Genomic DNA, 14,529 nt, shown 5'->3' with positions numbered 1-14,529 from the left:
AGCATGAAAAATTGTTCTTCAATTGTTTTAAACTTGAAAAATTATTTTTTAATTAGATTTTAACATGAAAAATTGATATTTTATTAGAATTAGCATAGAAATTGTTTTTTATTAAAATCGAACAAGAAAATTCAATCTTTTATAGATTTTAATGAAGAAAATTCATTCTTTAGTTATCTTTCTCCATTAAAAATTAATTTTTTATATATATTTGTATGTTGAAAATCAATCTTTTATTGATTTTGTCCAAAATTTTCAAAAATCCCTGGGGCAAAGGGTTCAAAAATCCATGTTAAAGTTGGTGATGGTAAGCTAGACGACCATGACAGGTGTGAATGCCGTCGAAATCCTTGTAAGAGAAGGATATTACCTTCTGATTGTCGGTATTCAGAGAACATTTATTCCATTTGGTTCGTCTGTGTCCATCACTCGGCTGAGGGTTGGTGGCAGGGCCGGAGGCGGAGGCACATATAGTGTTGGGTATATAATATAACCCATTTATGTTCTAATATAAGCCAAATAAGATAATGGACCGGTGTAGTGGGCCTACATGGGCTAGAGTCCATTAACCAGTCATTAACCCTAGAGTATCTATATATATAGGGGCTGGAGGCAACAAACTTGGTATTCCAAACTAGATACCTTGGGTGTAATGCTCCAAGCAACCTCTTGCTTGACCTAATTACCTCTAACAATCTTGAAGCATTATGTTTTTTTCTTTCTTTCTTCTCAAGAAGGATGCATGCCTCTTTCTCTCTCATGAGATTTTCTTCCCTCTCAAGATTACATCATGCTTGTTGTCTTGGTAGACGAATCAAATCCTTGGATTGTAGTTTCACATGGCTGGGTGATTCACCAATACACATTTTTTCTTCTTCACTCGTGGGTTTAATCTCATCGGCTGAATATTTGGTGGTTTGGCAATTGAATTATACCACGCCCTATTTTCTCTCCACTTGGCTTACACGAGTTGAGGACTCTCAAATTTGGACAAAACACCAACAGAAATTCTAGATTTGTGGGAGTTTCACACGACAATGCCTCTATCCCCATCTTTCTTGATTTGTCACCGGTTGAACCCCCTCTTTCGTTTTGTTTTGCCGCTGGCCCATCTCCAACAGAGGGTTTTTGGGTGTTCATTAACTGAGAATAGCCGCTTGCAAATTCTTGAGAAGCCAAAGCTTCTTCTGTAGAATTACAACTCTTCTCTGCAAATAGTGGGTGGAGATCGAGCAAGGGTTTATGCAAAACCGAGCGTGAACCACTGCAAAACCGAGGAGAAACCACCTTTCTGCTAATATTCCTCACCCCTTCAGGGTTTGATTGTCGTTACTACCTGATTTCACGGCAGATATCTCTCGATTTTTTGGGGGGTTTCCTCACTGAAAATAACCCTCGATTTTTTATTTTCACACCGCCAGTTTCTTGTCGTCGGTTACAATTTTAGCCCCCGGTTGGGTCTCTCACCGCCGATTTAGGTTCTTGCGATTCGGCTTTCGCGATTTAGTTCTTCAAATCAGGTACACTCTTTCCAATTTTTAATTTTCCTCTAAATTATACAATGGAAAAGAATGCTATTCCGTTTGAGATGGTTAAACTTCAATTGTTTGGGGGATCTGAATTTAATTCATGGAAGCGAAAGATTCAATTCAGTCTAAAATATCTGAATTATTTTTACACTGTTTTGAGTACCTTTGCTGATACGGTTGAAAATGTTGATGAATCTCAATGGCTTAGAGATGAGGATTTCTGCAAAGACTACTTGTTAAATTGTCTTTCCGGCCATCTTGCAGAAACCTATAGTAAATTTACAACTGATCTAGAAAATTTGAGATCTAAACTAAACAATGAGAAAATTGTAGTGTTTGCTCATTTTCTTGTGAGTGCAGTTATATATAAGTTACCATCTGCATGGCACTCTTTTACAACCGAGATGTATAGGAAAAAGGTGCAAGTGGGACTGGATGATCACAAACGATTCATTCGAATCGAAGATGAGAATCGAGCCACGAATAACTTGGAGATGGTTAGACATCAACAGTCTGCTGCTAACGCGGTTACAATTCCCCAAGAAATTTTCTTAGAAATCCAAGTCACCGAAAAGTGAACCCAAGTTGGAGGCCAAAAGGACTATCTTTATGAAAAAGAAGGGCAAGTGCCACAACTGTGGGAAATGGGGTCACTTTGCGGCAGATTGTAGGCTACCTAAAAAATCTAAATCTGACACACCTCAGAAGGAAGCTCCTATGATGGTGGGCAAGGATGCGCCTCATAGTTTTGTTGCTATGTTGGGCAACGGTGAGGCCAGTACTTCTTCAGACTGGTGGTTAGATACAGGAGTCACTTGTCATGTTTCCAACTCCAAGAAACTACTAATTGATATTGTTGCCGCGAAAGAAACCGTTACAGTGGCCAGTGAAGCAGAGGCAGAGGTGACTTACACTGGTACTGCGAACTTGGTCCTTTTTTCAAGAAAAATACTAACTTTAAAAAATGTTAAAGTAGTTCCTGCTATTCAAAAGAATTTAATTTCTATTAGTCTTTTAGTCAATGCTGACATGTGTTTATCTTTTTTGGGTGGTAGAGTAACTTTAACTGTTAATTCCTATTATTTTGGCTGTGCTTTCTTAATCGATGGTATGTATAGATTGAGTTTAGCAAATAAAACAGTTAGTCAGGTTAGTTCAACTCTTATTGATCCTAAGTTGTTACACAATAGATTGGGACATGTGAACTATAGGAAAATGGTTCAACTTGCTAAAACTTATAATATACCTTTAGATACATCGATTACATTTGACAGATGTGACTTTAAAAGTTTCACTACTAGAGGTAGTCAGAAGTATTTAATCACTTTTATAGATAATTTTTTTAAATATTGTCATATTTATCTCCTAAAATCAAAAGATGAAGCTTTTGATAAATTTAAAATTTTCAAGAATTATGTTAAAAATCAATTGAACTTGATAATTAAGAGATTTAAGAGTGATAGAGGAGGAGAATACACTATGACACAGTTCAAGGAATTTTGTGCCTCTCAAGGCATAATACTTGAAACTACTGCTCCTTACTCGCCTCAATCTAATGGCATAGCTGAACGTAAGAACATGACGTTAACTGAAATATTAAAACCATACTCTAAGTTGACCTCTACTCCTTATGAGTTATGTCATAAACATCCTTGTAGATATGACACTCTTCAGACTTGGGACTATATTGCTTATGTGATGATACAACACCCTAGGAGACCTAAGGTAGGACCTAGAACAAACACTTTGTGTTTATCTAAGTGGTGTAGAAGATAGTGCTGCTGATCGATTTTTTGATCTATCTACTAATATGGTTATAGAATCTAAAGATGCAGTATTCTTTGAGAATAAATTTCTCAGAGATCATGGTTTGACCATACCTGGTGAGACTGAGATGGTTATAGAATCGTATGTAGAGTCTGAATAGAATATTTCTGATACCCGTCCTACTCTGATTTCTGAATCAGAACCTTTGAGAGTATCTACAAGAGATCGAGTACCCAAGAATTTTGGTGAGGATTTTGTGACCTACCTTTTAGAGAATGATCCATCATCCTATAAGGAAGCGATGAGATCTAGGGACTCTTTGTTATGGGCAGAAGCCATTGATGATGAAATGAGTTCTCTATTACAAAATCAAACTTGACATCTAGTCGATTTGCCAAAAGGGGCTAAGACTGTGGGCTGTAAGTGGATTTTGAAGAAGAAACTTAATCCTGATGGATCCATAGCTCGGTATAAAGCACGTTTAGTAGCTAAGGCCTATACTCAAGTAAGTGGATAGATTACTTTGACGTTTACTCACCGGTCTGTCATTTGTCTACGATAAGAATTCTTCTTGCTTTGGCATCTATTGAGTAATATGTTGTGCATCAAATGGATGTAAAGACGGCTTTCCTTAATGAAGACCTCACAGAGAAAATCTACATGAACCAACCTGAAGGGTTTGTCATGGAAGGTTTTGAGAACAAAGTTTGTAAGTTAAACAAATCTTTGTATGATCTTATACAAGCAACTAAAATGTGGCATCAAAAATTTGACAAGGTAGTAAAGAGCTTTGGTTTTCAGACCAGTTACTCAGATAAATGCCTTTACCTCCGTTCTGTGTCGAATAAGATTGCAATCATTTGCTTATATGTAGACGACATGTTGATTCTTGGTTCCAATCTCTCTGTAGTGAGTGACGTGAAATCAATGTTGGCTAAAGAATTCAACATGAAAGATCTTTGTGTGGTTGACACCATTCTTAGTATGAAAGTAAGTTTTGCAAGACAAGGGATCACTCTTACCCAAGCTCATTATATTGATAAACTACTTTCTACATGGGGATACAGTGATTGTAAACCGATTGAAATACCATTTGATTATACCAAAAAGCTGAGACCTAATGAAGGAGCTAGTGTGAATCAGTTGGATTATTCTAAACTGATTGGTAGTCACATGTATGCAATGAGTTGCACTAGACCAAACATAGCCTTTACAGTTGGCATGCTGAGATGTTTCACTAAAAATCCTGGCCATGAGCACTGGGATGCCCTTATGAGGCTGATGAGATACCTTAAGGGTACTCAAGGTTATGCTCTATGTTATAATGGCAATCCTCCTATCCTGGAAGGATATTCTGATGTATCATGGGGCTCAGAATTAGGAGACAATAAGTCTACCAGTTATATATTTACACTGGGTGGAACCGCCGTTGCATGGAAGTCAAAGAGACAAACTTGTATTGCTCTGTCATCTATGGAATCAGAACTTTATGCTCTAGCTTCTGCAAGAGATGAAGTAGAGTGGCTAAGAGATCTGATCCTAGACATTCTATTGACCCGTTTAAAGATTAATTCTTTAAGTATGTTTTGTGATAATCAAACTACAATTACAATTGTAAAGAACTCACTCTTTAATGGTAAGAGGAGACATGTCATGCCGAAACATGTCACGCTGAATTATCTTATAGAATATGAAATTATCACTTTGGTTGGTGTGCGATCGAAAGATAATATAGCCAATGCTTTTACAAAGGGACTGAACAAAGATCAAATATTCAAAATTATAGGGGAGATGGGGTTAAAGACTGTGTAGACGTGTCTTAACCTACATCAATGTTATTTTGAAGTTTTCAAATCTCCCTATCTTGGCCAAGATAAGCACTTGATATGTTTCAATGATGTTTACAGTTGTCTTTATGTCATTCCATTTTTTATGACATGTCCTTTTTGGACAAGGTTATTTCATTCTAAACTTGATGATACAGCTTAACTCAATTTGGATATGATGGCTGTAACATTCCTAATGGAAACATAGAATGGTTCTTTGCAAAAGAAACTATTTTGGTCTTATTCTTGTATTGAAACTTAACACTAGTGAATGGTTCTTTGTAAAAGAAACTATTTAGGTCTTGTTCTTGAATGAAACTTGACATTGATGCTTATTGATGTTTACTTTTTCAGCCAATATGAAATGGTACTAAGTTCTTCTGGTATAACTAGATACTTTTGTATTTTACACAAATGATTGGATTCATTTTCATGAAATTCATATTTGGTAATTTACAAGAATTTGCGAAAATGGAGGAGATTGCCTCGATCTGGATTTTGATAGATATGACTTGATGAGTGAATCCTTATATAGCAGTGGGGACTATTTTTTTCTTTTCAGTTGGAAAATAGTTCACTTACACGTGAAACTGCTTTTGTTTAAGTTTAGATTATTTCTAAAACTCTTGGTTAGTCTTAAAAGTATTCTTGTTTTCAGTTGGATTACAGATCTTTTTTTATATGGTACTATGGATAATTCAATATTTTGTTTGAACATCACATTATCTATCTATTTGATTGTGCTATATGTAGAACATAGGAGGAGATTGTTGGGTATATAATATAACTCATGTATGTTCTAATATAAGCCCAATAAGATAATGGACCAGTGTAGTGGGCCTACATGGGCTAGAGTCCATTAACTAGTCATTAACCCTAGTGTATCTATATATATAGGGGCTGGAGGAAACAAACTTGGTATTCCAAACTAGATACCTTGGGTGTAATGCTTCAAGCAACCTCTTGCTTGACCTAGTTACCTCTAACATATAGCATGAGGGGGGCCATGGCCCCCCAATGACTAGCAAAATCCCTTTTCTGTTTCATGCGGCGACATGGATGGGGAGGCCCGCCGGTGTGCTTCATGCCACATGTCAATATCTCATAGGGGGACGTCAATTTTATCCCCAACAATATGTTACCATGATTATTGTGATACTTTGTTTGGCACTTCTCGCGGGGGCTTTGGTTAAAACTTTGGATCCCGCCAATGGGGCATTAATGCGTTGGCACTTCTGTGTCCCGCTAATGTGGATCAATACGTTGGTATCTTGGTTAATGGGGATTAATACGTTGGCCATGTAGAGAGGAATTCTGTAGGAACGAGTTCTCACACCATGGGCCGTCGGTGATAGGATAATGAACTTTCTAGAACCACTACAGTGGTGGTATTTTACTATAGACTCTGGACTTAGCCTATGACCCAGAAGTGTTTCAGTTTCTAGTTCAGATTCTGTTTCCGTGCATGAATTCATTGAATTTGAACCTTCGCTGTGATATTTTATTGGTTGAGAACTTCATATTGAAATTGTGTCCCATTTTTGCTTGGCTTGATTTTAACTCCGATGTTTGGCATGTATAGACCTTGGTGGAGTTGTACCATATTATTTTACTGGGTGTTGGCTCACCTGTGGTTTATATTTTTCAGATCCTGAGGCTTAGGCTTGAGTCCTGCATGGACGAAGGAGCGGAAGTATAGAACTTTTGTTTGAGACACTAGCATTTTTATTTTATTGAGTATTGACTTTAGACAATATCGATGTTTTAAATTTTATTTTTAGGAGAGGTATGAGACCATAACAATTACCTTATTTATTCATTTATGCTTTGACCTTAATATTCTGAATGGTTCTGAATTATATTTGTTTAGTGTTGCATGCTTGTAGAGTTCACTTTGCAGGTGTGAGGCGCTGGTGCGTGCCGGGCCGTGAATTATTGTTAGGGGTGTGACAATTCCTTTTTTCTTTATCTTATTGATTAGACATGTGCAATTCTACACACGTGATATATTATCTTGCTTGTGGGAGCCACTGATCAAGGGCCACATATCTAAGAGATCCACCTGGGTCAAGGGGTGCAACTTCGGTTGGGTAGAGTTTGAGCTGGGGCTAAAAATGAATTGGAATCAAACCAAATCTCTTGCACCCTAATATCAATGGAATCGATTACGTCCACATAGAATGCTAAAAATGAATTGGAATCAAAACAAATCTGACCCAATTTTAAGGTAAAAGTTCAACCCAAATTCCAAAAACTCTTGCACCCTAAGATAAATGGAACCGATTACGTCCAGATGGCACACATGAGGCTCAATATCTATTTATGTTCCCTTTTGTTTTCCTTGTGTAGGTGGTGAGGAAACATAGAGCAAGGATTTAGGGTTGCAGGAAATGATTCATCTCTGATTCCTTGGAATGATTGCACCCCACCATCTCTCTCAACTTTCACTTGTCGAGAACTCTCTTCTTCTTACAGAGACGTGCCATCCCCATTCCCCTGTCATGACAAGACTCTCTCCCTTGGTGGGTGAACATATATAATGATAAAATCTTTTATTATATCATTAGATGATAATAAAGTTTTTTTTTTCTCTAGAAAGCATGTATTGCCACCCATACGGCAATTATTTCAGTTGTCTTATTTGATATATACGTGTGACAAAGATAACATAGGTGGATTGGCCAACTCCGGAGGGTGGCAATATCAGCTCCTTATTTTTATTCTCTGAACTTCTGAAGGGAGGCAGACTGAGGCCATGATAACTTCACTGTAGAGGTGCTCTTAACAGAAGCTCCCACTTGCCTACTTAAGTCCTTTTACTACTTTTATAAATAGAATTTGCATTATACGAGAAAAAAAAAGAGAGAAGCAGCTGAAGAGAAGACACTTTTTTACTGCCCGAGGATAACAACCACAAAATAATGACTTCAATAGAAAAAAACCTCCATCTTGTGTGCTGAATGCTACCATCACTTGCGAGCATGGTTTTAAATTTCGACGAAATCCGAAATTTCGGAGATGAATTTCGGTCACCAAAACCGAAACTGCCAATACCCGAGACCGTACTGGATTTTGGTACGAAATTTCGTGTTTTATAATTTCGTCCGAAATTTCATTGGATTCAACCCAAAAATCTCAATTTTTTTAGGGGGATTTTGCAAAAGAAGTCCTCTACTTTGCTTTATTTGCACAAACAGTCTTGTAGTCTCACAAGTTGCAAATAGAGTCACCTCTTTGAGTAAATTTTGCAAATAGGTCATGCAATCAATTTGTGACCAAAATGCCCATATTTTTTTACTTGTAAAAGTCCAAAATTTCCTTTTATATAAAAAGATGAAAATTAGCTAGTAAAAGGACCAAAATACCCATGAACCTCAGTTATAAGATTCGATAGGTGGGTCCCACTAACCCAATTCAAATCCATGCATCAAGTGAGGCCCACCATTTTCCCTCATGCTTTGATGTGGTAAGTTCCACGGAAGAGCCCTGTATATGGTGGGTCCCACAATTTTATGGGTCATGTTTTGTTTTGATGGGGTGGGCCCACTTTTTGACATCCATGCATAAGAATGCTAGTATATGTAAAAATGATATTCTCACACCCTTGATTCAAATTGATCTTTGACTGTACGTCAAATGTATTTTGGTCTTTTTAATCTTAGTCCTTTTAAGGATAAGGAGATTTTGCTCTTTTCAACGGGTCAACAAAAATCTAAGTTGGGTATTTTGGTCAAAAATTGATGGCATGACCTGATTTGCAAAATTTGCTCAAACATGATTACTCTATTTGCAAATTCTCAAAGTAGAAGACTCTCTTTGCAATACAAGACTTCTTTTGCAAAAACCCCCTTTTTTTTTAATTATATAGTCATTTCCCCGAAATTTCAACCCTAATTACTGAAATTTGTATTAAATAAAATATTATCTTTTAATTGTGTACCCGATTTCGGCCGAAATTTCGGTTTCGGTGAGGGCCGAAACCGAAATTTAAAACAATGCTTGAGAGTGAGTTAAAATTTAATAAGATATCCATATATCAAATAAGTTTGAATAGGTGGAGAGTCACCGTCAAGAGCAATCCTTACAATCAAACTTTGGGTCCCACAAAATGACAGAATTTTGTACATTGTACAACATAATTAGTTTAACTGTGCCGAAGAGACTTGAAGGAGGCCTGATAGGGAACAATTGGCTAGGATTATCCGATCAAGATGGGGTCAGCAACAATTGATCAGACTTTTGGTCGACTCAATCACGTCCACATGGCACACTTGAGGCCGTAAAAGCGAGTGTTTGGAAAGAGCCAAACAGTCATTTGAGCATTTTTCATCCCAAATAAACTGAAAATTTTGAGTTTCAAAGAAAACTTATGATAGCAGTTCAAACAAAGGGCTTGAGCCCTTAGCTCAATAAGGTCGTTCATGTCACCATCTTCAGATCTCTTCAATCTTCATCATTCCCAACCTAGAGATTTAAAAACAAGAAAATAGATGTATTTGACAAAATAATGAAAAATAACCAACGAAATGTTACTTCTTAAATAATGTAATCCCTGATTGTTTTCAGTTTTGTTTTGCGGCTTTGGTGGGTTGTTGGACACCAACCAGTTTGACGAAAAAAAATCAAGAATTTAAAGTCATTAGATATGTCCCAGTCCCTAGTCATCTTCTTTCATAACTTTTCACACTCGGACCTAAACAATTACTTGGCTTTACTCATAGTATCGTTACTATTATATAAAAATCACAAATTTCTAAAATTTACTATTTATAGTAACTTTTTCCTTATTTTGTACCTTTCTTAGCTATTTTACGGTTTCGGGTTGGTCATTAAATTAGAAATCTCTTACTTATGGGTTGGTAACAAGTTTTAGAAAGTTCCACAATTTTTTACTATTTTAAGAAGGGCAATGATAAATTGGCACCCCGTGTAGGATAATTCACATACCCTCCTTTGAATGGGTGTGAATTTATAATCGCCCTTTTAAGAAATGTATTGTTTTAGTACGTAAGGTTTCCGGGAAAGGTAACACCCAATCAGAGGTCGCCACATACGCTGGGCAGTAAGGTAATTCAACCGGACGGAAATTACCAATAAACCCAAAGTTGACCCCTCTCTATAAATAGGACCCTAAGGCTCAAAGATAAGGGACAAAATCCCAAAACTTATTATTCTTTCTAAATTTTCCTTATTTGCTGGTCACTGACTTAAGCATTGGAGGGCCTTCCCAAAGAACCATCTCCAGTTGGTCTGCTAACTGTTTGTTTGTTCGTGTTCATATCGTCTTTGAAGCCAGTTCATCCGCCCACCAAATTTTGGCCGCAATAGATTCTTTCCCTAGTCATCTTGCAATGGTCTGTATTAAATAAATAATTAGATCAATTGCTTGTGTTTATTGTAAATAAACTCTTTCCAACGCATTAAAACCATTTGCAAAGATGGCTCCTATAATTGGAAGGCAATAGCTTAATGTTTTTTCTTTCTTAATGTAAATGGGGAACGATATATAATGATTTGAAATGTTTATTTTCAAGCCATGAAGAATCATCGGTAGTAAACAATAAATTTAGGGCGGTGATAAATCGACTCCCAAATATCTTAAATCAACCCCCATGTGTTGAGAGAGAAAGACACATGGGGGTCGATTTAAGATATTTGGGAGTCGATTTATCACTGCCCTAAATTTAATTTCAAATTCATATTTGAGACATGATGAGTGTTTTTGAGATGTAGGGCCTAATGAAACAAAAGCCAAAAAGTCATGGTTATTATTACCACGTTTGCTATTGCTTATTATTAGTAGATTTGGCTTTTGGAAAAGAGTAATAAGTGGGATAGTATGGTTTATAGCTTTTTAATTATATATTTGGATAGTGTTTGAAAAAACTTACCCTTCATAACTCATGCTTTTTGACATTAGCACAAGTTCCGAATAACATGTTGTCATGAGAATGTAATTTCTCTAGGGTTTTGGATTGCGACACTTCAAATTTGCCACTTCTACCATCATCAATTACTTGCGCCACATTTACCTTTTACTGTCATTAATTACTTGTCTTATTTGTCTAAGATCACAGGCCCGATATAATACAGCTACTGATCTCTCTCTCTCTCTCTCTCTCTCTCTCTCTCTCTACTCAAAGATCACACCTCCAATTTGTTAATTGAAATATTGCATTTTTTGTGATATGGGTGTTTTTGTTATATTGAACTAAGAATAAATAAAAGAATAATGATATGGAAACTGATTTGGGGACCTACAGTTGAACCAAACAAATAGCCTCTTAACCCATTAGCAATCTTTCCCTTGATTTTTGGCTTTTCTCTCCGTGAGAATGGAAAAGTGCCCCTCCCATGTCATGTGGCATGTGGGGATTTGTTAGGTTCCGCTCTCGGTTCCACTCTCAGTCTCCATAGCAGCACTCTAAAAGAAACCCTCTTAAATTAACATAAAAGAACTACAATAACCACGAAAAAGAAATTAAATAAAGATCTAAAATGCCAATGAAAGAAAACACATTAAAAATGTGTGATTAAAAATTTTGTCTAAAAACCAATATAAAAGAGAAGCTGTAAAGAACTCAAAACCAATATAAAGGAGGCTATAAAGAACATTACATCCATGCTAGCATAATCAGATCAACTGAATTGACAGGCCCCTTCAATCTCAACCGCATATGGGATCGATGGATTGAAAATAGAATTCTGAGAAAAAAATATAGTGGGCCTTCCTATTCGGATGATCCAAGCCATTCATTTGTTAGGCAGGACAACTGAAATAGTGGTTCCCTTCAATCTCCACCGTAGTTGTGATTAGCGGATCGTAGAAAAAAGGTAGAATGACGCTCACCTATTTGGATGATTGAATGATCTAAGCCATTCATTTGTTAGATTACATAGGTCGAAGCAAAAAAATTATGAAGAGGATGGATCCTAGCCCCCTAAAATCTCCACTGTACATGTGCTTCTAACCCTTTGATTTGTGGTGGTCCCGTTCAATCTCAATCGTAGATGTTCTCCTATGAGTATGAGTAATGAGATGTGAACCTGTAAAAATCACGAAGGGATTCAACCTGTAAACATCACGAAGGGATTCAAAGTGAAGGGGGCTACAATTACGCCCCATGTTTAATTTTGATCGGCTAATCATATTATATGTGGATAAGTGTATTGATCGGATGATTTGGATTGTTATGATCTGGACATACACTGTAATTCATCCAATAGTGTGTAAATCAATTGTAGAAAGCTCCTTAGTTTAGCGAAACAACTAAAATTGTGGGCCCCTTCAATCTGTACCTTAGGTGTGATTAGTGTTTCAACACAGAATGCATAGAAAAAAGTAGAGTGGGAACCACTTATTTGGATCATCTAAGCCATTCATTTGTTAGCAAAATCGTTTTGCTGAAATTTCCTCTATTAAAATTGTGTTAGGATAGGGAAGCGTGATATTAAGATATTTAGCAAAATCGTGGAAGAGATGTAGGATAAGAATTGCCAATTAAATTCGTTATTCCGAAACATTGCAAGTTACTTAATAGGGGAAATTTGGCTATTGCTGCTAAACTTGGGCCCACCCAAATTTTCTAAAACTATCGAGGTTGGAATGGGAAGGAAAGAGGAGAGATTTTTGGGGGAGGGAAGAGGGATCAGAAATTTTAGTGGGAAGGAAGAGATGGGATAGAGTTTAGGAAGAGAAGGGAGAGATTTTAGGGAGAGCCAATTAAAGGAAACTCAGGAGAAAAAAAAAGTTTTCTTCCTGTCTTTTGAATTAGGATGCCAGGTAGGACGGACGATGGATGGAGGGACTGTCCACAGTTAGCGTGAACAGTGAAACCTCCATCCTGCTATATATATATATATATATATATATATATATATATATATATATAGAGAGAGAGAGAGAGAGAGAGAGAGAGAGAAAACGGTTCCTACACATATGTGTAGATAAGTTATCTACACACTAGCTTAAAATACAGTGGGGGGCCACATTATTTGGGTGATCCAAACCATTCATTTTTAAGGCCCTCACATAGATAGGGTGTCCACAAAAAATCAGATCCATAGGATCATCCTAACCATTCGAACTGTGGAGGCAAAAAATGGACTAATTTGTGAAGGTTTAAAGACATCCATTTTACCTCCACAAATCGTAGGGTTGGGATGATCCTATGGATCTGATTTTTTGTAGACACCCTATCTATGTGAGGGCCTTTAAAATGGATGGCTTGGATCACCCAAACAATGTGGGCCCCCACTGTATTTTAAGCTCGTGTGTAGAGAACTCTCTACACATATGTGTAGGAACCGTTTTCTCATATATATATATATATATATATATATATATATATATATATATATATATATATATATGAGAAAAGTGTTCATGCACAACTGCTTAGATAGCTTATCTGCGCAGTTGCTTCAAAAACTCATGTGACCCCACATTTTTTGGGTGATCCAAAGCATTCATTTGGAAGGCGCCCTTCCATGGATAGGGTGTGTACCAAAAATGAGCCATTTAGGATCATCCTAACCCTGCCATTTGTGGAGGAAAAAATTGGTCAGAAACAGTGTTTGTCCATTTCCCCTCAACCTTTGATTGGGTTAGGATATCTTATAGGGCTGATTTTTTGTACACACCCTATCCATGAAAGAGCCTTTCAAATGAATGCTTTAGATCACCCCAAAAATGTGGGCCACATGAGTTTTTGAAGCAGCTGCTCAGATAAGCTATCAGAGCAGTTGTGCAGGAACACTATTCTCATATATATATGAGTTAAGTGAAGCAACACATACGTGTAACTAACTTAGCTACACCGACGGCTTAAAATACAGTGGGCCCACATTATTTAGGTGATCCAAACCATTCATTTGATAGGACCTCACATTGATAGGGTATGCCCAAAAAATCAGCTCCATTGGATGATCTCAACCCTTCAAACTGTGGAGGCAAAAATGGACAGATTTGTGAAGGTTTTTACATGTTCATTTTTGCCTCCACAAATCGTAGGGTTGGGATGATCCTATGGAGCTGATTTTTTGGGCACACCCTATCTATGTGAGGGTCCATCAAATGAATGGTTTGCATCACCCAAACAATGTGGGGCCCACTGTATTTTAAGCCGTCGGTGTAGCTAAGTTAGCTACACGTATGTGTAGCTACACTTTTCTCTCTCTCTCTCTCTCTCTCTCTCTCTCTATATATATATATATATATATATATATATATATATATATATATGAGGAAACTGTTGGTGCGCTTAAGCTCACCAAACTTATGGTGAGCTTAAGCGCCCAATCACATGGGGGCCCACTTTGTTAGGATGATCCAAAGCATTCATTTGAAGGTCCCTTACATAGATGGGGGGTGTACCAAAAATCAGCTCCATAAGTTTGGTGCACTT

The sequence above is a fragment of the Tasmannia lanceolata genome, unplaced genomic scaffold (assembly GCF_043159265.1).
Source record: "Tasmannia lanceolata isolate RefF3 unplaced genomic scaffold, GAP_Taslan_0.1 ptg000008l, whole genome shotgun sequence".
NCBI lineage: Eukaryota > Viridiplantae > Streptophyta > Magnoliopsida > Canellales > Winteraceae > Tasmannia > Tasmannia lanceolata.
The sequence above is the reverse complement of the archived record's forward strand: the minus strand, read 5'-3'. Positions refer to the sequence as shown.